Consider the following 26754-nt stretch of genomic DNA (forward strand, 5'->3'; position numbering starts at 1 on the left):
GAATTTTAGGAGCCTGTGACTCTTAACCAACCACAACCAATCCGGAATGTCCCAGGTTTCCAGGCACAACAAAGCTAACAGGGTTAAGCCAGGAAGACCTTTGAGTTCAGGCCCCAACCCTGATCTCTGGCTCAGGTCCTCAACAAAGAATCACATTCCTCAAATTCTTGTCTTGAGAGAGGAGGCTCCAGTATTTCAACCTAAACGTAATTAAAGCCTGGGACTTGTTTAAAAAGAGACTCGGCTCTCTTTCACATGTTACTCTTCCACAGAGCATGAAACTGCAGGTATGCACGTATAGAGCCTACAGGCCTGGACCAGCCCTCAGAGTCCCCACAGGAAGTCACTAGGACTCCAGGAACATGGTCCCTGCACCTCATGGCCCTCTAGTACCTTTTTTTTTCGGTGGGTCATGGGACCTGAACTCTGGGCCTAGGCTCTTCAGCTCAAGGCTACGGCCCTACCTGAGCTACAGCCCCACTTCCCCTTTTCTAGTGATTAATTGGAGATTAAGAGTCCCATATTTGTTAGTGCCCAGGCTGGCTTTGAACCACCATCTTCAGATCTCAGCCTCCCGAGTAGCTAGGATTATAGGCGAGAACTACCGCACCTGGCCCTCCAGTGATTCTTGTGACATGACGTCTGAGGTTCTAGCTAGACAAGTCCAGAATGACCTACAGTAGAGCTGGAGGAAGACATGGAGGCAACTGAGGGAAGCAACATGAACGTGATGAGGCTGTGAGTTCTGGCAGCAAGGAACTTACCAGATAATGAAGCATTTCCCTGAACATTTGGCACTGAATAGCCCTCTCCTCCTCCTCACCCAGGCAGGGACAGGGAAGAGTGGTGAGTGGCAGGCCTGCTGTGGGCAGAAGGCAGGCTGAGAACAGCATACTGGTAGACCTGGAGGAAGTGGCAAGGGAAGGATGAGGGAGAAGAAGAGCAAAAGCTAGGTTTCCCACCAGGTCCAAACTGACCATACCTCCAAACCCTGTGCAGGTTGCCTGACAGTCTCAAAAGCATCAGAGAGGGTAGGAACTTAACACCTGGCACCAAAAAGCCAGCAAGTAACTGCAACTGGGACAGCCACCCCTGAAGCTCTATATAAGAACACAAACATGGACAAAACCCCCATTTTACCTGTTACCTCTAGAGGTGGTACGAGAGAGCAGGAAAGGCAGTATGAAGAGATACAGAGAATAAGTGAAAAAGGAGCAGCTGGGTGGGGAGGACCTGAGGTCGTTCCCTTGCTGGTTGGGACAGCCACTTAGGTTCCTGGGAGTCTCAAGATTTCTGCTCTAAAATGAGAGTGACACTGCCACCCTCTTAAGGTGGCAAAACCTAACTTACAACAACCTACATGTAACCTATTTATATAATCCTGGATTATTTATACAAAGTGATAGAAAACAGATTTAAATGGTTTTAATAGGCAAAAAGAGATAACCTCTGGTTGTGCTAGGCAAATTACATAGCTAAAACAGACAGCAAATAATAACATCAAGCTTCTCAGAGCACCAATACCACCTCTGACATTTCTTCTCCTCATCCCACAGATAAGAACTCAGGCTCAAAAGTCATACAACTTGCCCCAAATCAAGGAGTTGGCAAGTGAGAGGAAGAGGATCAGGACAGAGCTCCTGACTGTTTCTATAAGGACAAGACTATGCACTGCATGGTAGCTAAGCCTCAGCCACCCAGGGCAAGCACGGCTGCCCACGACAGAGGGCCTACCATGGGATGAGAGTCACAGAGGCCACATGGGAGCAGGGTGGAGGCCAGTACTGGGGTATTACTGGGGCATCACAGAGGCTTGGGAAGAAGTGGTGCTCAGTGACATCCACCAAAGGGAGCTTTAACTACAACCATCAATGCTTTGGCCAGCCACAGGGATTTTAAGTGCTTAGTTTTGCACCAATTTTCAGCTCTTCACAAATACTGTTTGTGGCTCACCCTAGGAAAGGCCATCTCTAAGAACACGTGGCCTAGGAGCACTGGGCAGATGTCAAAGCCACTGGCAACCCCACCACTAAGTGCTACGATCAGGCCAGGCGCTGGGGGCTCACACCTGCCATCCGAGCTACTCAGGAGGGCTAAACACTTAAGGATCAAGGCTGGAAGCCAGCCCAGCCAGGGACATGAGACTCTCATTAACCACCAAAACCTGGAAGTAGAACTGTGGCTCAAAGCACTACCCTTGAGCACAAAAACTCAGGGGAGAGCACTCAGGCCCTGAGTTCAAACCCCAGGACTAGCACACAAAAAAATAAATAAATAAGGGGCGGGGAGTTTGGCCTAGTGGTAACAGTGCTTGCCTAGCATGCATGAAGACCTGGGTTCAATACATAGAAAAAGCCAGAAGTGGTGCTGAGGCTCAAGTGGTAGAGCTCTAGCCTTGAGAAAGCCCAAGGACAGTGCTCAGGCCCTGAGCCCAAACCCAGGACTGGAAAAAAAAGGAAAAGAAAAGAAAAAAGTCTAGGGATCAAAGTAGGTAAGTAAACAACTAGCAAGAAGTATACTGGAGGGCTCATTCTGGAATATCACTGGATTAAAGCGTCCTCAACCCCCAATTTTTCTCTTATGGCCTAAATCAGGCTCCTCCATACACAAACTGAAGCCTTAACTCCCAATGTGACCAAAAAAGAACCTGCTTAAGACTACAGTGAAGTCCCTAAAGTAGGTCCTTCAATGACAGGGGTTCGGGACCCAGAAAAAAAGAGGAAAACCAGGTGGGAACAAAGGTGGCCACTTACGCCAAAGAAAGAAAATCTTCATTCAGGCCACCAGCACCATTTTGATCATCAATGTGTGCTAAGCTGCCAGTCTGCGCACTTTGTTATGGCACCCAGCAAACTCAGCACCCTGCTGCCCAACTTTTGATGCCTCAGCACATACTTAGAGAGTTACCTGCTGCAGTGAGTAGGTCCACTGGCTTATACAGGGCAGAGACTTCAGTGGTGCTACTCAATGCTATATCCCCAGAATTGTCCAGTACATAGCAAGTACATGCTTAATAAACAAATAAAACTGGATAAAAATGGAATTTCAGTTCAACTGCTGCCTTGAAACTAACCATTCATCCCCCTACACAGTCCACCTCCTCTTTCTCTCTATTCTGTCTCTCCCTCCTCCAATATAATAGCTAGTATAAATGCAAAGATAATCTTTAAACCTATAGTCACCAAACAGTAGTGTAAACAAGGTGACAGGAAATAAGAGACAGGCACAGACCGTAAGCAGGAGCCCACAGCATCTACAGCCCATGACAATGTCTGGACAGCATCAACAGGGCTGGAGCGTCCCCAGCACCTTTATCTCCTCATGGGACAGGTAGTAACAAGTTTTGGGCTCCTTTTCCAAGCAACTACAGGCTCCATTCTCCCCTGTTCTCTAAGGTGGTGGCAGACTGGCTGGAGCTGGAGCTGGGGCAGGAGAAGAGGGCTGTGGAAGGCCAGAGAGAAGGAAGCCATTTCTCTGGAATGAAAGAAAACACCAGAGTATGCCAACTCTTGTACTGTTAGTCTCTAGCCCCTTGGCCTCTATCTGTCTCCAATGCCTAGCCCTCCCCCACCTGCCAATACTTCACTAAAATCATAGCTAGGACTCAAACTTCCCTTTTTACAACAAAACCAACATGTTATAACTTATTGCCACAGTTCTTGTACCATTTTAGGAAAGCAGGAACCACAGGAGAGCCCACGTGGCCCGGCAGTGATAGCTGGGTTTTTATGAAACCATACTACCTCCTTTTCGCCTCTCCCTTCAGCTTTTCCTCTTTCTCCTGCTCAAGCCTCAGTGCTACTTCTATGGCACTTAGTGAGGCTGAGAATTATTTCCTGAGCTTCCCTGTAGACAGATCCCTTGGGGACTTTTTCCTTCCTCACCTCCCCCAGCTGGCTTTTCTGCCCAGGTCTGCACAGACACAATCAGGGGCTTGGTGGGGGTGGGAGATAGCAGGTTGAAGGCCTTCCTCCACAAAGCCCAGAAAACCTCCCAGTTCCGGGTTCCTAAGCTTTCTCACCGCTAATGAATGACAGAGTGGTTTTACCTGTTTTCCACCGACTCAACTGGGTAAGAAGGCTGCCCATGTCTCCTGTCTCCTCAGCTCCTATGTCGATGGGGCCAGGCAGGAGCCCCGAGAAGACAGAACCAGTCCATCTCTGGCCAAGACCTCCCACAGATGCTCAGGAGACACTTGTGGGATGCGTGAATGTCCAAGAGTCAATAAAACCCATAGAACCTTCTGGAAATGTAAACAATGGTTCTTTCCCTCAGTGGACCATAGCATGGCCATTAAAACACCCACTGTGGAGATGGTTGCAACACAGGAAACTTCAGATTATAGCACTGCATGAATAAATTAGAACACAGTTTCCATCCCACTTACAATTTTGTAAAGTAAGTATATGGGGGGAAACCTAGAAAAAGGCACACAGTGGATGGGGTGAGGGGCAAACTTGCTTCTGGCCAGCTCTGTGGTTACACTTGTATTATAAACAACTCACCCCTTATTTGTCTTTTCATTTTTTGTTTACTTTAAAAGAAAATTGATTCCTAAAACAATCATGCCTCTCTCAATATTCCACTGAAAATTTCATTCCAAGTCCTCCAACTGAGAATGTGTCCATTACACAACCAGATAGGATACAAGCAGAGTCCCCAGCATCCAGCCAGAGAGTAAAGACCTGGGAGAGGAATCCCAGGAAATAGCACGTGGAAGTAGGCCTCCAAGGCCTACCTTGGGCTGTGCAGGGGCTGGGACTGCAGCTCCCCAGGGAGAAGAAACCTTTCACCAGCCCCAGGTGATTCACGGGGCCTTGGTCAACCTGAATCACCCATGAACAAAGCCTTGCCAGAGTAAAATGACTGAATGGGTCCCAGCCCTGCTCCTTCACTAGGCCATACCCTGTCGCCACTTTGCAATCAGATGCCCCTCCTCCACGCTGCCCTCTCAGGCTCCCTAGACCTGTTCTCCAGCTCCCAGCATCTGTGTCTATCAGGAGACTGTCAACACAAGGCCCAGTCCCTCACCTTGATACTCCTGGCACCTGAACTTGGCCTTGTGCACACAAAAAAATTTAAGGAGTGCTTACTGAATGACTAAGGGTTTGATGGGAAGACAGCTAGAAAAAGCAGGAATGGGCCAGGCACTGGTGACCCACACCTGCAATCCTAGTTACTCAGAATGAGTATCAAGGCTCAAAGCCAGCTCAGGCAGGAAAATCCATGAGACTCTTATTTCTAATCAATACCCAGAAAACTGGAAGTATACTGTGACTCAAAGGAGTAGAGCACTAGCCTTGAGTGAAAAAGCTCAGGGACAGCACCCAGGCCCTGAGTTCAAGCCCCACCCAACCAACAAAAGAGAAAAGGAAAGTAGGAAAGAAAAAAAAAAAAAGCAAGAATGCATGAGTTGCCAGGTGCACAGATAGAGAGGAGAGTGCACTAGTCAAAACGGTCACGGTTCCCAATGGGCTCCATTAGGGGCCTAGCAGACAAATCATCCAGGGCCCGATTCATACCACAGCCAAGATCTTTTACCCGTCCTCTCTCCAGAACCAGCCAAAATGAGTGGCCAACAATGGACTGCCAAAACCCAAAGCATAGCTCCTTTAAGGAATTTTCAGCCAGTGGACAAGGAGAAGGCCCCAGGGACCATTCCACCCTGGCCATAGATAAGGAAATGCATGACAGTGAAGGGTGATTACAAGGCCTCACTGGGGCTGGACAGAGACATCAAGTTTGAATCTATGCACACTAACCTTGTCAGCAGAACGGGATGAGTTCCCAACTTGTATAAATGAGGAAAGAGGTGATGAAAGCATAGGCATACAATAAAACTTAATATTTTTATCATGACTATAAAGGTGATTAGCAGAATTAGACCTTCACCCAGCTCTGCCTCCTTCCTTCCTCCAGTCCTTCCCTCCTCTCCCTGGGCGGGGAGACCCTCCAGGATGCAGGCTCAAGATGCTAGGAAGCCCCCAAGAACACAGACCTATCTCATGTCACCAGTGTCACAGGGTGAGCTCCTTGGTGGGGGCTAAGCCCTTCATCACCAGTGAAATCCCATAAAGGGCCAGCATAGGCAGAACACACAAGAGGAATTCAAGGAGCCCTGTGTTCACTGACATGGTCTAGAAATTTGAGGGCAATCCCCTTGTACTCCATAGTTGGCTCTGAACATCAGGATGAAGATGTAATTCAGTCTCAATGCTTTAGCATTACCATAGGCTGGGCTGATAATTGAAAGTTTAGTATCTTTAAAAAAACAAAAAACCTCCCAACAATCTTAACAATCCTGTCACTCCCGATTCCCAAGCAAGGACCAGATTTGTAACAGTGAGCAAGGCACTCACCCAAGCCTTTGGCTGCCAGGGCCTCTCCATCCACACAAGTTTAAGCAAAAGTACCAGGGGACTTCAGCCTCCTTAATACAACAAGGAGAAAGGGCCAACTCTGTGCCAGAGCCCAAGTGGCAGCCAGGGAGAGCCATGAAAGGGATGGCTTTTGACTCCTAGGCCTCTCGCTCTAGTGAGTCTTAATATCCCCCCCCATTCCAGTCCAAATTAACTCACTCAAACTGTTCCGATGCCCAGTTTTTCATGTTTATCAAACAGGAAGCTGTGTTCTCCAGCCCAGTGACTTCATGTGCAACACAGGAAACACAGCAGCTTTTGAACACAAATGACTAAATAAGGGTACCTCTACTGCTAGTAACTTTCTTTTCTTTTTCCCCAACTGGTCCTGAGACGAATGCAGGGCCTGGGCATTGTCCCTAAGCATTTTTGTTCAAAGCTACTAGCACTCTATCACCTGACCCACAGCTCCACTTCTGGCTTTTTGGTGGTTACCTGGAGACAGAGTCCATGAACTTTCAAGCCCAAGCTGATTTTGAACCTTGATCCTCGGATTTCAGCTTCTTGAATAGGGTTTCAGGAATGAACCACGAGTGCACAGCTCCAGAGCCAACAAGTTGTACAGCAGGAAGGATGCACATGCTGCTGACCTCAAAACTCAGCTCTGGTGCTCAGGAAGCTCCTGACAGGTTCAGGTTCCTTCCTACAGCATCATAGCCACGACCTCTGGTTAAAAAGACATCTCTGCTAGATAAACGTAAAATCTTAAAAAAAAAAAAAAAAAAATCAAGCATGTATATCCTACCACCTCAGAATGATATTGATAATATAAAGAAAAAGAGGGCCAGGCGTCAGTGGTTCACACCTGTAAATCCTAGCTACTCAGAAGGCTGAGATCTGAGGATTATAGTTTGAAGCCAGGCTGGGCAGAAAAGTCCCAATGAGACTCTTATCTCCTATTAACCACTCAAAAACCAGAAGTAGCACTGTGGCTCAAGTGGAACTCAGGGCCTGAGCACTGTCCTTGGACTTTTCTCAAGGCTAGAGCTCTACCACTTGAGCTTCAGCACCACTTCCAGCTTTTTTCTATGTATGTGGTGCCAAGGAATCAAACCCGGGTCTTTGTGCATTCTAGGCAAGCACTCTACCACTAGGCCAAACTCCCGGCCCCAAACAATTTTTTTAAAAGAGAAAGGGGGAGAGGGAAATGGGGACAAAAACATGAGAAGGGCTAGCAATGTTTATTAAGTAATGCACCTTCTATCTGGCAAATATAATGTAACCCTTCTATTAATTACAATAATATATTAAAAAGAGAGAAAGGAGGAAGAGGAGGAGGAGGAAGAGGAGAAGGAGGACAATGAGGAGGAGAACGACGATGACGACAATGACCAGGAGGACAATGATGATGACACCCACAACCACCACGACCACCACCACCACTACCACAAGTGGACCATTTCATACACATTTCATACGCCTAAGAAAGTGGTATCTCCTTGTTGCTTATGAGGAAAATGAGGCTCACAGTAGAAGAGTGAAAGTCTACCTAATCTAAAATCCTTTTTTGCTCTCTCTACCACAGGTTTTATATGGAAAAATACAACAAATTCATCATCTAAAACATTGAGTTAAAATTACTAGAAATCCAGACCAGCAAAAGGACAAAAGATGCCAGTGTAGCTTTCTGAATGGCCCACCCTGCTGCCTCTTGCAAGCCCCCATGGGAAATACTGACTTTCTGAGCTGTGGGAACTTTCAGCCCAAGGGCCCCACCCTACTGGAAGAAGTTCAGAGAAACTCAAATACCTCTCCCCATCTTTAAACTAGCCCCCCTCCCCCTACCCAAGGAAAGAATATGAGAATGGAGGAAAATTTTTGAGTAAAGATTAATGAAGACAGAACAAAAAGAGGTAAGAACCCAAGTTGGGCACTGTCCTTGAACACTTCTTGCTCAAGGCTAGCGCTCTACCACTTGAGCCACAGCACCACTTCTGGCCTTTTCTGTGTGTATGATACCAAGGAATGGAACCCAGGGCTTCGTGCATGCTCAGCAAGCACTCTACCACAAGGCCACATTTCCAGCCCTAAACTCTTCTCTTAAATGAAGCCTCCTTATTTGGAGAAGGGCTCCAGGCTCATTGAGCCTGAGCAAAGCACTGCAGTCCATGGAAAAACAACTTCTCTTTTTTTTGTCTTTCCAGGAGGGAGACTCTCCTGACATACTGGCTCACTGGCTAGCTCTCTATCAACTGAGCTATACCTCCAAACCCCTCTTATTTTCTAAAATCATACCCCTTCCAGCTCAGATACTCTACAGTTCTAAACATATTCAGTAGGGAAGGTTTTTACTGTTGTTGATAGTTTTCTAAACCAGGCAAGACATCATTTAGAATCAGATACGTGAAAGAAAAAGGAAACCTAGGGATATAGCTGGTAGTAGAATACTTGTCTAACATGTTATGCCCTGGTTCTGTCCCCTGAACAAGGAAGGAAGGATGAAAGAGAGGGAGAAAGGAAGGGAGGAGAAAATAAAAAGAAATGGAAAGGAAAAGAGAAAAATTTAAAGCTTAATATCTTTTTGGTCAGTGATAACCTGCTTCCACACGTTAAACATCATGCAGAGATTATGGGACAAGAGTGACCTCCCCGGTTGGCACTCATTTTTCCTCTACCATGTAATATAAGGACCCCAAAGTCCTCAAAGAGGCCACAGGGGAGCTACCTTCACCCTCTATGTAGGCTACAGTTCAACCTGTCCCATTGGAAGCCATTTGTGGCAATGGCAATTTCCTTCCAAAAGGCTCTGCAAGCTGCAGGCTCCCTCCACTGCAGCAGGAAGGTTACTGGGGATTGGGGCTAGAGATGAAGACAGCTGCTGTGGTGGCCAGAAGCTTCTCTAGCCCACCTGCCTGTGCTTAATCACCTCAGGCTTGACAACTCCCAAGTCTCCAAGTCTTCTTCCAGCAGAAGCCAGCCTTGGTTCAGAGTTCTTACTAAACCAGGTGAGCAGCATCCCTAAGCGGCAAATGGACCTGGGGCACATACATGCTCTCAGACTTTCTGCCATCTGCCCAGGTGAGCAGACCCATTTTGGAGTTAGGCTCATTGTATGTTCTGGTGTAACTCTTCAGGGTGCCTGGCAGGGGGCAGGACCTGCTCAGGACCCTGCTGGGCCTTCCATAGTTTTCACTAGGGAAAAGGGCCAAAAGAACCCGAAGAGCTATGGGTACAGCAGCAGGCTGCTACCCCAGGACCTGAGCCAACTAAGGCAGATCCAGTTCTTGGAGGATGGGGTTATGGTCCTAGAGTCACAACAATGCCTCTCCAATTTCATTTTCTCAGGAATTTGGGCTTTTCCACTGTTAATATACAAAAACCACAGGCTAGATGTCTGAATGGAGTGGGAAGGAGCAGGGCAAGTAAGCACAATGATCTTAAATGAAAAACAAGGCGACCCAAGGGGAAGTCTAGTTTAGTCTCTGGCGAAGAGGGGCTCCCCAGGACAGAGAAGCACATGATCTGGACAGGCAAACTGTGGGAACTTTGACCAGAGGGCATCCAGTAGTGAGACTGAGCCACCATTTCCCAGGATAACAGAGTAGACCAGAACAGACATTTGTCTAAGGTGCTACTCTAGTGGCAATGTGATATCATGAAGAAGACAGCATTCAGGGCACTTCAAGCACAAAGAGCAAATTAGTCCTTTTTTAAGACCTTCGTCCTAAGTAAAGTGCAGGATGGTACACCTGTATCCCAGCACTCAGGAGATGGAGGCAGGCGAGTGGAGCGTGTTCCATATCCTGTCTCAAAAAAAATTATAAAAGAAAAAGAAAGAGCAAAGGGGACAGCTCAGGTTTTGAAAAAGGGGTGAGTGGAGGGGAAGAGACACTACTTTTTGTCTAGTTGTTTTGTTTTTTCCTTTTCTACTTAAAGCTACTTTGGCAAACATGCTAGATAATAGACAGATGAGCCTCGATTTTCAAAGACTGTGAAGACTTCTACTGTACTGCTGTAGTGTGATTAATCCGACCTTTCTAATGGACAGTTAGCTTGTTTCCTGTCTTTTCTCTGACAATGAGCATTCTCAGACATTTCCTTTTCCACAGTTGAGTTTATCTGTAGGATGCATTCCTAGAATGCAGTCAAGAACTATATTTGGACAGATATTGTTGAACTGCCTTCTTTGAAAATGAATTATACAATACACATTCCCATCAGTAAGGTCGAAGAAACAGGCATTTGGAAGGAATTTAAATTCCTTGATTTTTCAGTTTCCCAGCATGTCTCTGTGAGGCAATACAGCTTTCTAGACAGACAAGTCCACAGCTCTTTTCCACATCACCCCTGGCAATCACTCAGAGTCTAGACCATGGGAGACCATGTTTTACGCCTGAACTGTCTTGAGGATCTTCCTCTTCCACTTCGGGACAAGGCCATGTGTGAAGGTAATCAGGGAAATTAGGTACCAAAAGTATCAGGAGAGGGGTCGACCCCACAGTCCACAAAAGCATGGCTCATGCACCCCTTTAAGAATCTGAGCCCGGAGCAAAGGTTAACACCCTACTATCCATTCTTACCTAAGCAGCCCAGGGAGCTAAATCTCCATGCTGGAGATTTAACCCATGATTTGGGGGGGGGATGGGGAATTAGTTAAATAGCCATCACCATGTCTCCGCCCCCCCCCAATACCTTTTTTTTAAACATGGCCTATGCTTTAGCTCTCACATCCAACCCTGAGTGGTACAGACCTCAACTATACATCTCAGAGGAATAACTCAGGAACAGCCCATGTAACTGGCCTAAGGTCACAAAGTTACTAGGCAGGGTCAGGATTTTCACTCTGCCTATTGCCAAAACTCTAGTTTTTCCTGTGACCCCATCCCAACTCTTCCTTGCCTTAAGAATGGGGTTCTGACTAGGCAGTGGTGGCTCACACCTATAATGCTACTCAAGAGACTGAAAGCTGAGGATCACAGTTCAAAATCAGCCCGGGCAGGGAAAAGTCCAGGAGGCGCTGAAACCAGAAGAACGGTTCTGTGAATTGCAGGAACCTTGTTGCCCAGAGGGACAGCCCGGATTCTAGTCTGTTGTCAGCAAAGGACCACAGCCCAAGGCCTCAGCACACCAAGGGTTAAAAGCCAAGAGGCAGAGCCTCTCTGGGGCTGCACAAAGGGAAAATGTACTTCCTGCCCCAGTGGGTAGAGATGCTTGTTTTATGCTCAGTAAATTAGGACGTTTGTTTAATTAAGAGGACACACAGATTTTGTTATTCTAAATATTTTTGGAACATGATGCTTGGGAGGAAGCAGTCAAGGCAAGTATTTTTTTTCCCCCGTCTTGGCTTCAGGTTTCTCTTTCTCCCAAGCAAAAGAAGGAAAACAACAGCCAGCTCCCCCCTCCCTTTTGACATAAAGATGTCAAGCTGGTAAGGGCTGTCTTAAGTACTTTATTGAAGGATTAGAGAGAAAAGGAAGTGAAGAAAGCTCCCAGTCGGGTTTGTAGCCATACCCTACTAGGCTCCAAACAATGCAGCATTTTTTGAGTGTGCTTTCCTTCTATTAAAAAGCTAACAGATCCTTGTTTTGTTTTTTCTGGAGCCAGAACAGGCAAAAGGCAGGCTGTGATTAACATGTGTCCTTCATCCTACAAGAGACAAGTTGTCCCATCTCCAACCCCTTAAAAGTTTAAAAATAAAACAAGACAGCTCCCTCCTTTTCTCTCTCGTCCGGTACCCTTTAGACAAACAGCCCCACAGAGAACACCTCCCATCTGCCCTTCCCCCAGGGCTGGATAATGCCCCAGGCAGAGCCTGCCAACCTGGCTGGCAGGGCACCTGGATCTGCCCACCTGCACTGCCCAGACTTGCTGAGTGTGAAGAGTGAAGTTCTTTGGTGTCACCCCATAGCCATCTGGGGGCACGCTGGCTCTCAAATTACCCTGAGCGATCTCTTGACATTTTTAATTACCCCCCAATTATCCATTAAGTGATTCCTCATTTTCCAACACCACATGCTTGCCTCAGTGGGTCAAACCTGCAACATGCTCTTTCCTTGCCAAGACAGTAGTGGCCTCTTCAGCCTCGGAATTCCTCCAGTCCTTTGTGTGTGGCATCTTGGGACACACATCACAGACTGCCTTTGTAGCTCAGGCACCAAGTCACTGCTGCCCCTTCAAGCCTGCAAACTTCCCGAGGACAGAGGCCTCCAGGATCACCCAGGAGAGCCTGGCTCCCTTCTGCAATCCTGTGACTCACAGTACCTTTCTGAGGTCCCTGTCATCTCCACATTACAGGCATCTGCAGATTTGTCTCCCTCTCTCCCCTAAGTGCCCTAGGTCTTACTCAACTCATCCCCACCCAGCCCCCCCCCCACACCACCTGGCAAAATCCCTGGCACAGAGAGAAGCCAGTTAAATATTTGCTCAATTACACATCTGTGTGCCCTCCCCCCACCCACAGCAATCTTGTATATTAATTGGCTAATATTAATTGAGTGATTGTCTAAACAAGCCCTCAAGCAGCTGCCCTCCTTTCCTAAAAGGAACGAAGCCATCAGGTGAGCTTTACCCCGTCCTAGACTCAAGACAGTGGAATCAGAAATGACCACAATGTTGCACTACACAAGAAGCTAAGACGTTTCCACTTGAAGTTACTCAACAGTTACTTTGAAATCCTCTTACACCTAGAGAAGCGCGCAGCAAAACAGAGAAGTGAGGGCCGGGACCGGCCACGGGAGCCGCCCGTCTCCTGGACCTGGGACTTCCCGGGAACCTCCTCCCCAGAGCGCTGGGCGGGGCTGCAGGCAGCACCCCGGCTTCGGGACAGCCCGCCGGCTCGTCCTGGAGGGCACAGACGCCGTTTCGGTTCGAAACCGCGGTGCCCCGAGGTCGGTGGGGCGGGGGGAGATGCAGTTCTGCCATAGGCGTGGCTCCGGGACGGGATGCAGTGCGGACCCGAGCACAGGGAGGTGATGGGGGATAGAAACCCCCTGCCTGCCTGCGACCCAGACCGGAAAGATGCAACAGCCCAGGAGGTCTGGTCCTAAAGGCAGGGCCAGCTCACCCGTGGCCCTGCCCCGGGCCGGGCGGCCAAGGGTGCGGTGGAATCAGGTGCACAGCGGGCCGCAGCCCCGGCCTCCCTCCAGCGGCGACCCGAGGGGCAGAGGTGAGGGGTGGAAGGGGGGGGTCTTTCCATCGCCGCGCGCGCCCCAGGTCTCGCCAGGTCCCCCCAGGCACCTACCACACTCTCCCCGCCCCCCTCGGCCCGACCGAAGGCGGCCGGGCGAACGAGGAAGTCGCCGGCGGAGGGCGGAAACCGAGCCGGGCGCCAGGTCTGCGGCGGACGGTCCGATTCTGACTCAGGAGGACGCCCTGACAGCTGCCAAACGGTCCCGGTTACCCGTTACCTCTGCCTCCCAAACGCCCGGACACCTACAAAGGAGCTGCTACCCCGACCTCCCGACTCTACCCTCGCCGGTTCCTCGGGGTCCCGAGGACCGCGGCTCCTCGGAAGGGGTTAAAAAGTTTGCCCAACTCGGCCCCAGCCGAGGCCCGGGCGGGCGCCCCCCCGGCAGCACAGGGGCCGGGCTCCCGGTGGCCCGGGCCGGCAGAATGCGCCCGGGCGCTGGGTGGGGGTGGCGTCCGGGGCTCCCCGAGGCCTCGCTCCCGGCTGCGCCCGCCCCGAGCGCCCGCGCCGGGTCCCAGGACTCTCGGGTGAAGGATGCGGCGCTCGGGCTGCGGAGGCCGGCGTTCGCTCCCGCCCGGGCGCCAGCCCGCTGCGCCGAGGCCGGGAACCACTCGCCGGCCCGTCGGCCTCCGAAGCCGAGCGTCAAGTCGCCGCCGCAGTCGGCCTCACCGCTCCGAGCGGGACCTGCCGGTGGAGCTCGCTCACCTGAACCAGGATCTGCCCGGGAAAATAGGCGCTGCTTCTCCCAGGGAAAAGAAATAATAATAAAAGAAGACGGTTTCTCGAACGCTCGGGCGGCGGCGGGGTGGGGCGAGCACGCGAGGCGGGAGCCGCAGCAGGTCAGCCTCGCTCAGCCTTCCGTGCCCTGCCCAGGAACCGCGGTGATCTGCGCGCCTCACCGCACCCAGCTCCGCGGCTCGCTGCCTTCCCGCCCCGCCCTACTAGAGGCGGGCCGGATTCAAGCGCAGGGGGGAGGAGCTTGCCTGTATACCCGCCCTTCATCCTACTTAACCCAATCATTTCTCTGGAGGCCTTGACTGACAGACACATTATCCTGTGGGTATGGAGGGGTGGAGCCTCTGAAGCCAAAGGGGTGTGATTCGCCAGCCCCACCCGCCCCACCCTCCACCCACCCCACCTTCCCCCCGCGCTTCCTAGGCGGGAGCTCCGCCTACTAGGGTGGGTCCAACGGACAGCCAGGTTTTAGGACGAGAATTGACATAAGCAGCCGCCAATCAGCAGCGGGCAGTTCGGGACGCGTAGGGCTCTGAGTCTTGGTGGTGGTGCTTTGCCAGGGCGCTTGCTAGGCCGGCTGGAGCCGACTGGGAAGGTCCTAGGGCATCGACACTCCGCCCCGCGAACTGTGTTTTCCCTACACCCTGTCCTACCAGAACAGACATTAAGTACCATATATGGGAAAAGTGGTATTTTACAAAATTCTGTGGCTGTGGGGGCGGGCATGGCCTCAGCCCTGCATTCCGTGTAGGCGTCCTGAGCTGGTTAGGGACCCAGACTCTTCAGAGGGTGCTCACGGCTGTCTTGCAGCCTCGGGCCTTTGGTCTGGCTGTTCCCTCTGCCTGGAATGCTCCTTACCTCCGATTCACCTTTCAGACATTTACAGGATTCCTTTTTTGAAAAAAAAAAATTTTTTTTTTGGTAGGAAGTTGCATCTATTTAGGTTACTGCCTACAAAAGGATAGGACTAGTTTTGGGGATTTGGTGGGGTTTTTTTTAAGTATACCTTTATCTTTTCATCCATCATTAACTTTGGGTTTGGAGCAAGCAGGAAATCTAAAAACTTTTGCAAAAGTCAGCTGTCCACCCAATTTTCTCTACTGCTATTGGATACCATCTCAGCATTGAAGTCTCATACATAGTGAATTCCTTTCCATTATATCATTGATCTTTCTTTCAGGCTGGAGGTGAGGCTCCCCGAGTAGAAATCTTGTCTAGCAAGAGCAAATTCTAAGTCCAATAGCACCAATGAGAAAGGAACCCTCTGGTCTTTCCCTGTGTTCCTGTGCCAATTGCACAATACTTCAACAACGGTAGCTTTATTTTATGTCTCTGAAGGCAAAGTTCTCCTTACCCTCTTGTATATTAATATTGTTGATTGAAACTATTCTTCTAGGGCCAGGAGTGTATGTAGCCTAGTGGTAGAGTGCTTGCTTAGCATGCACGAAGCCCTGGGTTCGATTTCTCAGTACCACATACACAGAAAAGGCTAGAAGTGGCTCTGTGGCTCAAGTAGTAGAGCACTAGCCTCAAGAAAGCTCAAGGACACTGCCCAGGCCCTGAGTTCAAGCCCAAGACTGGCACCAAAAGAAAAGTCCAAGGAAGATCTCAAGTCCCAGTACTGGAACAAAAAAAAAAAAAAAAAAAGATTGCTGAGAGCAGACAGAGAAAGCCTGGTCTTGGCCAGACTTGATCAATTCTGAGAATTTATCCTTAAAAACTAACTGGAAATGTACACAGATATGAATTCAGGGAAATTTTCTTTGCATCATTGCCTATAGTCACTCAACACTGGAAATACACACGAATGATCAGAGATTGAATGAATACATCTTGATAGATGTATGTTGAAAATATCTAGTCATACAGTTTTTATATATGTATGTATTTATGGGTTTTAAAAATATTTTAAGTGGTCTTGGAATGTGGCTAGAGTGATGAGTATGCTTAACATACATAAGGTTCTAGTTCTATTCACTAATTTTTTTTTCTTTGCATGTCTGTGTTTCTAACATATTTATCACTTGCATGATTTTTTTTTTCCAAATGAAAGAAAAAGATCCCTGGGTCCTTCTCGCCCATCTAGCCTGTGAAATGCTCCTGCTTCCATACAACCTTGCATTCTGTCTCACCAAACTCACATGCTAGATTTTATTGATTTGGGGGTCTTTGTTTTTGCCAGGGCTTGAACTCAGGACCTAAACCCTCTCCATTCGCTTTTCTTTTTTTTCTTTTCTCAAGCCTAACGCTCTACCACTTGAGCCACAGCTCTACCTGGTTTTTTGGTGATTCGTTGGATATACATGTCTCACAGACTTCCCTGCCCAGGCTGCCTTCAAACTGGACTCCTCATATCTCAGCCTTTTGAATAGCTAGGATAACAGGCATGAGCCACTGGCTGTTTTGCTCAAGCCTGATACTCTACCATTTGAGGAAGGATTAAAGACATGAGTAGTCAGTGCCTATCTTGGTTGGTATTAAAAGAACTGGATAGCTAGGAAATAGGAGTTTGAGGGCAAGAGGTTCTGAAAGAAAAAGTTTAGGGGCTTAGTGGTAGGGTGCTTGCCTAGCATGCATGAAGTCCTGGCTTCCATTCCTCAGTACCACAAAAACAGGAAAAGTCAGAAGTGGTACAAAAAGAAGCTCAGGGACATTGCTCAGACCCTAAGTTCAAGACCCAGGACTGGGGGAAAAAAAGAAAGAAAAAGAGAAAGGAAGGAAGAAAAGAAGGATGGAAGGAAGAAAGGCTCTTAAACTTTAACTCATGTAACTATACATGAAATCAAATAGATGAAATTTAAATAAGAAACTATATGCTACAAATCCAAATGCAGATTAAAAAATAACAGGGGCCGGGAGTTTGGCCTAGTGGTAGAGTGCTTGCGTAGCATGCACGGAGGCCCGGGGTTTGATTCCTCGGTACCACATACATAGAAAAAAGCCAGAAGTGGTGCTAAAGCTAAAGTAGTAGAGCTTTAGCCTTGAGAAAGTCCAAGGACAGTGCTCAGGCCCTGAGCTCAAGCCCAGGACTGGCAAAAAAAATTAATAATAATAATAACACATACATTCTTTTTATTCTTTGGCAGTCCTGAGGGTGGAGTCAGGGCCGTCTCCATGCTAGGCAAGGGCTTTACCACTAGTTACACGCGCAACTCTAATTTTTAAGTGAGGGAGGAAAAATTGATAAGGAAAAACATCTGAATTACCCATAGTTCTGTGACCCAGACCTAAGGTTCTTGGCTGTTTGCTGTTGTTCAGCTCCCTTCTCAAGTGCAGGACACCCTACCCTGTCTATGCAAAGCCCCCCCACTCTGCTTGTTGTCAAACCTGTCCTGTCTGCACACCTGACTTCCTGCTCTGCTCAGGTTTCCACTCAATGCCAATGGCCTTTCTTCCCCACTCTCCCACTCTCACCCCTACTCACACTCCCTCCTCAAGCTATCCCTCTTTCCACATCCTCATTTCCATCTGCCCTCTATTCTCTCCAACACTGTGTGTAGATACGTGTGTGTGTGTGTGTGTGTGTGTGTGTGAGTGTGTGTGTAAGCATGCACACACCTGGGTATCCCCAAGCTTTTCAAGGTTAATGCTCTACCACTTGAGCCATACCTCCACTTCTGGCTGTTCGCTGATGAATTAGTGATGAGTCTCACTCACTTTCCTGTCCCAGCTGTCTTTAAATCCTCCCACCTGGCCTGCCCTCTCACTCATCCATGCAACCTCACACCCTGGGCTGCATCTGTCAGCACCGCCTCCTGCCATCAGCTTCTAAAGACATCAGTGTTTTGTGGCATTTATGATGCTAGTACAGGAAATCTGGCACCTGACAGACCCTCAATAAAGGTTTGTAGGGTTAATGCACAAATAAATTAATACCAGTTAAAATGGGTCTGTAAAGCCTAGTGCCAGTGGCTCACACCTGTAATCCTACCTACTCAGGTGGCTGAGGTCTGAGGATCACACTTCAAAGCCAGCCCAGGCAGGAAAAGCTGAGCGACTTTTATCTCCATGTAACTAACAAAAAGCTGGAGCTGTGGCTCAATGTGCTAGAGCAGATAAAGCTCAGAGACAGCACCAAGCCCTGAGTTCAAGCCCCAGAAATGGAATCAAAAATAATAATATTTGGGGGTGGAGAGTTTGGCCTACTGGTAGAGTGCTTGCCTAGCATGCACAAAGACCTGGGTTCAACTCCTTGGCACCACATACATAGAAAAAAAAAAAAGCCAGAAATAGTGCTGAGGCTCAAGTGGTAGAGCTCTAGCCCTGAGAAAGTCCAAGGACAGTGCTCAAGCCCTGAGCTCAAGCCCAGGACTGGCAAAAAATAATAATAATAATAATAATATTGGGCTGGGAGTTTGGCCTAGTGGTAGAGTGCTTGCCTTGCATGCACAAAGACCCCAGTTCGATTCCTCGGTACCACATACATAGAAAAAAATGCCAGAAGTGGTGCTGTGGCTTAGGTGGCAGAGTACTAGCTTTGATGACAGTGCTCAGGCCCTGAGTTCAAACCTCAGTCCTGACAAAAAAAAAAAAAGACTAAGAAAGCTTGACAATTATTCACTTATGGATCTCCCATGAATACCACAGTAGGTGTTAGTAAACATGTTTATGAAGCTGGTAGCAAGCTTGAAACCTTGAATTCAAACCTCTCTACAACCAAAAGAAAACAAAACAAAACACAAAACCAATCAACTTCTGATTTTTTTTTTTTTGCCAGTCTTGGGACTTAAACTCAGGGCCTGGGCACTGTCCTTGGACACTCTTTGCTCAAGATTAGCATTCTGCCACTTGAGCCACAGCACCACTTCCAGCTTTTTCTTAGTATATGGTACTAAGGAAGCAAACTTAGTGCATGCTAGCCGAGCACTCTTACCAGTAGGTTACACTCCTGGCTCCTGAATTAAAAAAAAAATTTATTGGAATATAATTCACATGTTATGCATTTCACCTATTTAAAGAGGATAATTCAAGTTGAGCACTGGTTGCTCATGCATTTAATCCTAGCTACTCAGGAGGCTGAGATCTAAGGATCCAGGTTGGAATCCAGCCTAGGCAGGAAAGTCTGTGAGTCTTATCTCCAATTAGCCAGTAAAAAGTTGAAAATAAAGCTGTGGTTCAAGTGGTAAAGGACCAGCCTTGAGCAAAAAAACTAAAGGACAAGGCCAAGGCTCCAATTTTAAGCTTCAATACATACACATACACACACACCCCATATCCACAGACCTCTCTAGGACAATTCAGTGTTTTTTAGTGTATTCTAAGTTGTACAATCACTTCCCCTAATTTCATAGCATTTTTATCATCCCTAAAGAAACCCCCCAGCCATCAGCAGTCACCCCCATTTTTCCATTCTCCCAGCTGTAGACAACCATTGATCTATCTGCTTTCTCTATAGACTTGCCGATTCTGGACATTCCACAGAAAGGGAGTCATACCCTGTGTGGTCTTTTGTGTCTGGCTCCGTTCATTTAGCATGATGTTTTCGGAATGTGTTCATGTTGTACGAGCTAGGGTTATGGCATTTGTTTATCTTGCTAAAGGAGAACTTTTAAACACATTTCATTGACCAGTCTTCAGATCCAGTAATAACCAGCCTTCAACAGGAATACAGCATTTAGATTTCACAACAGCATCTTCCCCACCACCTTACTTGGTCTTGTTTGAAGAGGATTATGTGTATCCCCATTTTGAAGATGAGTTAAACTGAGGCCAGCATGAGCTGTTGAGACTTGCCTGAGATCACAGGCTGTTAAATGGCAATGTCAGCACTTGAAGCCCTTAACTCTCTCCCAAGTCCTCCTTCCCAGTCCAAGATTTTTCCTTTCTCTTCAAACCACTCCTGGGGGTGGGTGTCCTGGTGGCAACCTGGCATTGGGTACACAGTGACATAGGTGTGGCCAGCCTATATATCTGATCTGGTTTTATCACTAAAAGACCTTCCCCTTCTGGCCTCAGTGCAGACTGGTCATTTTCTGGGACACAGATGTATGTGAGTGTACCCCAAAAGACCCACCCTCCCGGAATCTTGCACCTCATCCTCCACCTTTTACGACTTGCCCCAGCTTGGCCCAGCCCCACCCATCACCACTTTCTTAGGCCTGACCCAGCTTTCCACACCCTTCCTCTCCAGCCGGAGAGAACTTTAGACACATCTCTTTTATAGTACTTGTTTCAAGGGAGTGGTAGGTGCACGATTTTTTTTTTAACATCTAGTCTTCTCACCCCAACCTGTAAGCTGCAGACATGAAAAGTCCTAATCCCCTTCCCTTCGTAAAAGAGACTCTCCCTTCACAGGACAACGTAGTGGAGGCATGAAGGAATGACTCTTCCTATTTTTGTTTGGTTTTCCTGCCAGTACTGGGGCTTAAAATCAGGACCGCTTGCCCTTGCTTGGCATTTTCCACTCAAGGCTGGCACTCTACCACTAGATTTACAATGCTACAGCTGGCAATGTGTTGCTTAATTGGAGATAAGGGTTTCACACATATTTTTTCTGCATGGGCTGGCTTCAAACCTCAGTCCTCAGATCTCAGCTTCTAAGTAGCTAGGATGGTAGCCTGAGCTACCAGCACTTGGCTTCTTTCTGTGTTTCATAAATGAGTCTACCATTTATTTATTTCATGCTTGCCAGGGCCATCCCAGCCTAACAGCAGTCCTAACATATGGCTCCATCTAGTCTTAGCTTTACAGAAGGAGAATGAGAGCCTCAGCAGGGCAACATTTACCAGCTCAGGGCTTCATAGTACCACTGGGATTCTAGCCTGCATCTATTTGCTTCTTCGACAGGCCACTCTTTCCCTCTAGGAGAAGTGAATGCTCCAATAAGCACCAAGTGTCAAATTTATAACCAGTCCTCTGAGAATGAACAAGGGAACTCCAAACTACCCTGTGATGTCACTATTAGAACCCACATCACACCCAGTGGTCGTGTGTGTGTGTGTGTGTGTGTGTGTGTGTGTGCATGTATGCTTGGCATGCTTAACATGTATGAGGCTCTGAGTTCATGCCCAGCACCAGAGAGAGCACATAACTATGAAAATGGAACAGTGAAACCTGTTGAGATTGTCCTGGGAAGGACAGAAGAGGAGGAAAGAGATAGTAGTAGAGAGGATGAGATTGATTGGAAGATATTGTAAATGTATAGAAATACAACAATGAAATCAGCCCGTGTAACTGTAGTAAACTTAAAATAAATTAGGTCATGAATGAGGACCACACCCACAGCATGGATTAAGGCCATTGTTTGGGGATTAAGATTGTTCTCTGGAGAGTGGGTTATAGTAAGGGGGAGTTTGGTTTCCTCAGCGCTTCTTCCTCCTGCCCTCTCTTCCCATGATGTCCTCCTCCATATCACAATGCAGCAAAGGGCCCTCCAGAATGACCAGCACTTCGATATTGCAACTTCCCAGCTTCCAGACCTGTGACACACAAACTTCTTTTCCTTAGCCAGTCTGTGGTATTATATTCTAACAACAGAAAACAGACTTAAGGCATAGTATGACCTAGAATTCTAAAAAGAAGGCTTTTAAAACCACACTAGAGGGCTGGGAGTTTGGCCTAGCGGTTAAAGTGCTTGCCTTGCAAGCACGAAGACCCAGGTTCAATTCCTCGGTATCACATACATAGAAAAAAGCCAGAAGTGGTGCTGAGGCTCAAATGGTAGAGCTCTAGCCTTGAGAAAGCCCAAGGACAGCGCTCAGATCCTGAGCTCAAGCCCAGGATTGGCAAAAAAAAAAAAAAAAAAAATACTAGGAAGTATGTACAACATTCATGGAAGCGTTATTTATAATAGACAAAAAAATAGAAACAAACTCAAATATCTATAAACTGATGGATGACAGACAAAATGTGCCAAATCCATATAATGGAGTGCTATTGGACAGTGAAAAAGAATGAAGTAGTGGGAAATGCTACAACATAATGAACTTTAGAGGGCCAGCAGTCTGGCCTAGTGGTAGAGAGCTTGCCTAGTGTGCACGAAGACCTGGGTTCGATTCTTTGGTACCACATACACAGAAAAGGCCAGAAGTGATGCTGTGGCTCAAGTAGTAGAGCACTAGGCCTTGAGAAATTTCCAAGAACAGTGCTCAGGCCCTGAATTCAAGCCCCAGGACCAGCAAAAAAAAAAAAAAAAAAAAAAAAAGACCATGTTTGGCCATACCTTATTTAAGATTACACTTACATGAAATACCCAGAAGAGAGAAGCTGCAGAGATGAACAGCAGATTAGTGACTGTCACAGCTGAGGGAGACAGGCACGAGGACTAACTGCTACTGAAGATTCTTTCTTGGATGATAAGAATGTTTTAGAATTAGATCACAGTGGTGGTTGCACAACTTGAGTCTACTACAAGCCAGGGTATATGAAGTCCATCTTATTAAAGTTATAAAAACAAATTAAGATGGCGTGAACTTTACCTTCTCTAGCTCCAGGGAAACAGGTATTATTTGAAGGTGGGAGCCACTAACACACCCACTGTTCCCATCCACAGGTGCGGGTCCAGAGCAGAAGTGTCTCCCAGCCACACCAGGCAGGTTTGACTTGCCATGAGAGGGGCTCTCTTATGCTCTGCCTTTCAAAGCCATGGCTGCCAGCCTGGGCAGAAAAAGTGAGTGAAACTCTTACCTCCAATTAACTAACAAAAAGCCAGAAATTGAGCAGTGGCTCAGGTGGTAGAGCCTCAGCCTTGAGTGAAAAAGGCCCCATAGCATCATACACACACAAACACACACACACACACACAATGGTTGATGATCTTCCAAACCATGTGGACAGCATAGATTGCATAAACTTGAGAAGCCTGCATGTATGTAAAACTATGTTAGCTAATACACAGTGACTTGCAGGATTCTGGAGATAAAAGTTAGTACTGGGTAACACCAGGACTCTGGTAAGCTGAGGAGTTGAGGAAACACTGGTCCCCACAAGAGAAGCCCCTCTACCTCTAAGGCACCAAGTCATTCAACCACGGAAATGGAGACAAAACCACAAAGGATGGTTGGGCAACAGAGAGGCATGAGGGCCTGGCTGAAGCTCCTTGTGAACAGAGGTAGGAAGGAAGAGCTCCGGGGCAGAGGCAGCCCTTCTATAAAAGCCTGCCTCTGGATCCCAGGTGCCTCTGGGGCCTAGAGATTCCTCCTCTGCCTACAGTCCCTCCACCCAGGGCTTCTCGTGCCTTTGGAAGGTTGGAAGGATAATAGCAGCTGACGTTTATACAGCACAAAGGACATGCCAGGCATTTGCTGAGAACATTTCCATATACAGTCAGCCCTCCATATCTGTGGGTTTGGCTTCCATGGACTCAACCAAGTAAGGACAAAATATAGCTTCAAAGAAAAACCTGGGTCTGTGATGAGTATGTATAGATGTTTCTTATCATGCCCTAAACAAATAGTGTAGAACTAGCTACACAGTGTTTATGTTACCTTGGGTAATATAGAGGTAATTTAAAGTATAGAGAGGGCCAAGCATGAGTGGTTCATGCTTGTAATCCTAGCTATTAGGGAGGCTGAGATCTGAGAATTGACGTTCAAAGCCAACCCAAGCCGAAAAGTCCATGAGAATCTTATCTCCAACTAACCATCAAAAAGCCAGAAGTAGAACTGTGGCTCTAGTGCTAGAAAGTGCCAACCCTGGCAAAAAGCTAAGAGAGAGCACCGTGGCCCTGAATTCAAGTCCCAGTACCAGCACAACAAAAAATAAAAATAAAATAATAAAGTTTAGGAGAGATGTGCATTGGCTACATACAAATACTGTACCATTTAAGGGATGTGCACAATCAAAGATTTCATTGTCTGAAGGGACCTGGGTCTACTCACTCCTGGACTCCTCAGAATAGCCATAGGTTGCTACAAATGAGATGATTGAAACAGAGAGATTTTCCATTCTCTGGCATATATCCAAAGGAATGTAGGTCACCATGTAGTAAAGATACCTGCACATGATCTTTATTGTAGCACTATTCACAATAGTTAAGCCATGGAATCCACCTAAATGCCCAATGAATGATTAATGGATAAAGAAAATGTAGTACATGCATACCATGGAATATTATTCTACCATAAAGAATGAAATTATGTTGATCACAGGAAAATGGATGGAACTGGAAATTATCATGTTGACCAAAGTTCATTATAGACATGGAAAAAAATGAACTCCAAAAAATGAAAAGAGGGGTTTTTTTGCTGTTTTTGTTTCTTTGATTCTATTTGTTCATGTATATGTCTTTGGGAGGGCAAGAAGAGGCACAGAATTGGAGACAAAGGATAAACAAATACAGCAGTGGTACTCACTAGACACTATGTTGAAAACTGGGAGAGAAGGGAAGGGGTAACATTGTCCAAAAAGAAATGTACTCTTTGGGTGGGGGGGAGGGTAATGGGTACCAAGACATGTGAAAGGGTATCAATGTATGTGAATTAATGCACCTTCTATCTTGCAAATATCATGTAACCCTTTTATTAATTACAATAAAAAAGTTAAAAAAATTAAGAAAAGGAAAAAAAAAAGAAAGAAATGTACTCTTTTTTTCTTTTTCTTAATTTTTTTTTTGCAAGTCCTGAGGCTTGAGCTCAGGGCCTGAGCACTGTCTTTGGGCTTTCTCAAGGTTAGAGCTCTATCACTTGAGCCATAGCACCACTTCCGGCTTTTTTCTATGTATGTGGTACCAAGGCAAACACTCTACCATTAAGCCAAATTCCTGGCCCCAAGAAATTTACTTTTTTTTTTTTTACAATAAAAATAACAAAAAGGTACACTTGTATACATGTTACAAGTTCCTGACCCCGAATCCTCAATCTTGAAATCTAAAATCTATTTCATCTTGAGAAAATGCTGCTCATGACCTTGACTTCATAGCTAATAGGATTCTGTGCACTGCAGCTTTTCGAGAGTTCTTGGGCCTTTATTTGAGGCCATATGTAACTCAAAATGTTGATTTTAGAAATGAGATCCAGTGTGTGAAAAGCTAAGCACAACTACTTAAAGGTAATAAGAAGGAGAAGACACAGATGAAGACGAAGACCACGACAATGAAGTAGAAGAGTAATATTACGGTACTTTAGGGACCATAATATTACTGTCCCCTCAGCAAGGGGACATTATTACTCTAAGACTAAGAGAGATAGAGTGGCTCATCAGATCACGCACAACCACCTAGAACCCAGAACTCGATTCCTGTGACCCTGAGTTGCCTTCCTGAGAAGTCTAGTCTGCTGGGTGTAAGTTCTGAACACTGCAGAAACTGGTTTTAGCTTAGTCATTGGCCAGGCCAGTCACTCCTGGAGAATATAAGAAGACACCTTCACTTTCCTGGACCAGTTCCCATCTCCTTCCTCTCCTTCTTCTGTCCAACTTCTGAGCACCTAGGGGACACACAACTATTTCTTCTTGTCATCTCTCAGCCAGGAACTTGCTTGTCCAAGTATGGCATGGCTCCTTCCCATACTTCATTCAAGTTATACTCCAAACACCACCTCTAAAGCCATCTCTAATCACCTAACTCTGACAAGAACCACCAGCACCCTCCAGGGTAGACCCATGCCATGATTTAATCATGCTATGTGAGTTTATTCATACTCTCTATCTTCATCAAAACAAAAACTCTATAGTAGCTCCTTGAGGTGGCTCACGGCTGTACTCCTAACTACTAAGGAGGCTGAGATCTGAGGATCGTGGTTCAAAACCAGCCTAGGCACAAAAGTCCATGAGATTCTTATCTCCAGTGAACCACCAGAAAACCAGAAGTGTGGTTCAACAGAAAGGGCGGTAGCCTTGAGCTTAAGAGCTCAGGGACAATGCTCAGCATAGAGTTCTAGTCCCAAGTCCCACGACCAACCAAAAAAAAAGAAAAAAGAAAAAGAAAGAAAACCCTATGGTATGGGCCAGGAGTTTGGCCTAGTGGTAGAGTACTTGTCTAACGTGCAGGAAAACTCAGGTTCCATTCCTCGGTTACCACATACATAGAAAAAGCCAAAAGTGGTGCTGTGGCTCAAGTGGTAAAGCGCTAGCCTTGAGAAATCCCAAGGACAGTGCTCAGGCCCTGAGTTCAAGCCCCAGCACTGACAAAAATATATATATATATATACATATATATATATATATGAGGAATTATGAGTTTAACTGCATGCTTTATCCCTATTCCCAGGAACAATGGCTGACACAAACCAGTTGCTCCATGAATGCTGTTGAACCAATAAAAGAAACAAAGAGCTGGAGCTGGGCCAATGAACAAATGAGGCCCGTGGCGTGGGCATTGTGAGAAAAGTCCTCATAGGAATAGATGGGTCCTGAAAGTGCAGGGAGGCAGGGGGTCTCTGAAGGATTCCTGCAGAGTGGACAGAACTTGCACGGTAGAGTCGCTGGGAGAAACATGGCAAGGGCAAAGGCAAAGGCAAAGGCAAAGCCGTTGGAGGGCTTGGGACAGGTGGGAAGGAGGTTACAGAGCAGGCTTTGAATGCCAGTCTAAGTTCTGAG

General features: G+C 47.0%; 1 protein-coding gene across 1 annotated transcript in view; it reads right to left on the reverse strand.

Annotated features, from left to right (window-relative positions):
- Window positions 1-14441, reverse strand: part of Myh9 (myosin heavy chain 9) — a 90330-nt gene extending 75889 nt beyond the window's left edge. The window contains exon 1 of the mRNA XM_090328630.1: window positions 14251-14441. The gene's annotated coding sequence lies outside the window, so the exon portion shown is untranslated. The remainder of the gene's footprint in view (window positions 1-14250) is intronic.
- Window positions 14442-26754: the final 12313 nt, after the last annotated feature.

The sequence above is a fragment of the Megascapheus bottae genome, chromosome 2 (assembly GCF_031878675.1).
Source record: "Megascapheus bottae isolate mThoBot1 chromosome 2, mThoBot2.hap1, whole genome shotgun sequence".
NCBI classification, from domain to species: Eukaryota; Metazoa; Chordata; class Mammalia; order Rodentia; family Geomyidae; genus Megascapheus; species Megascapheus bottae.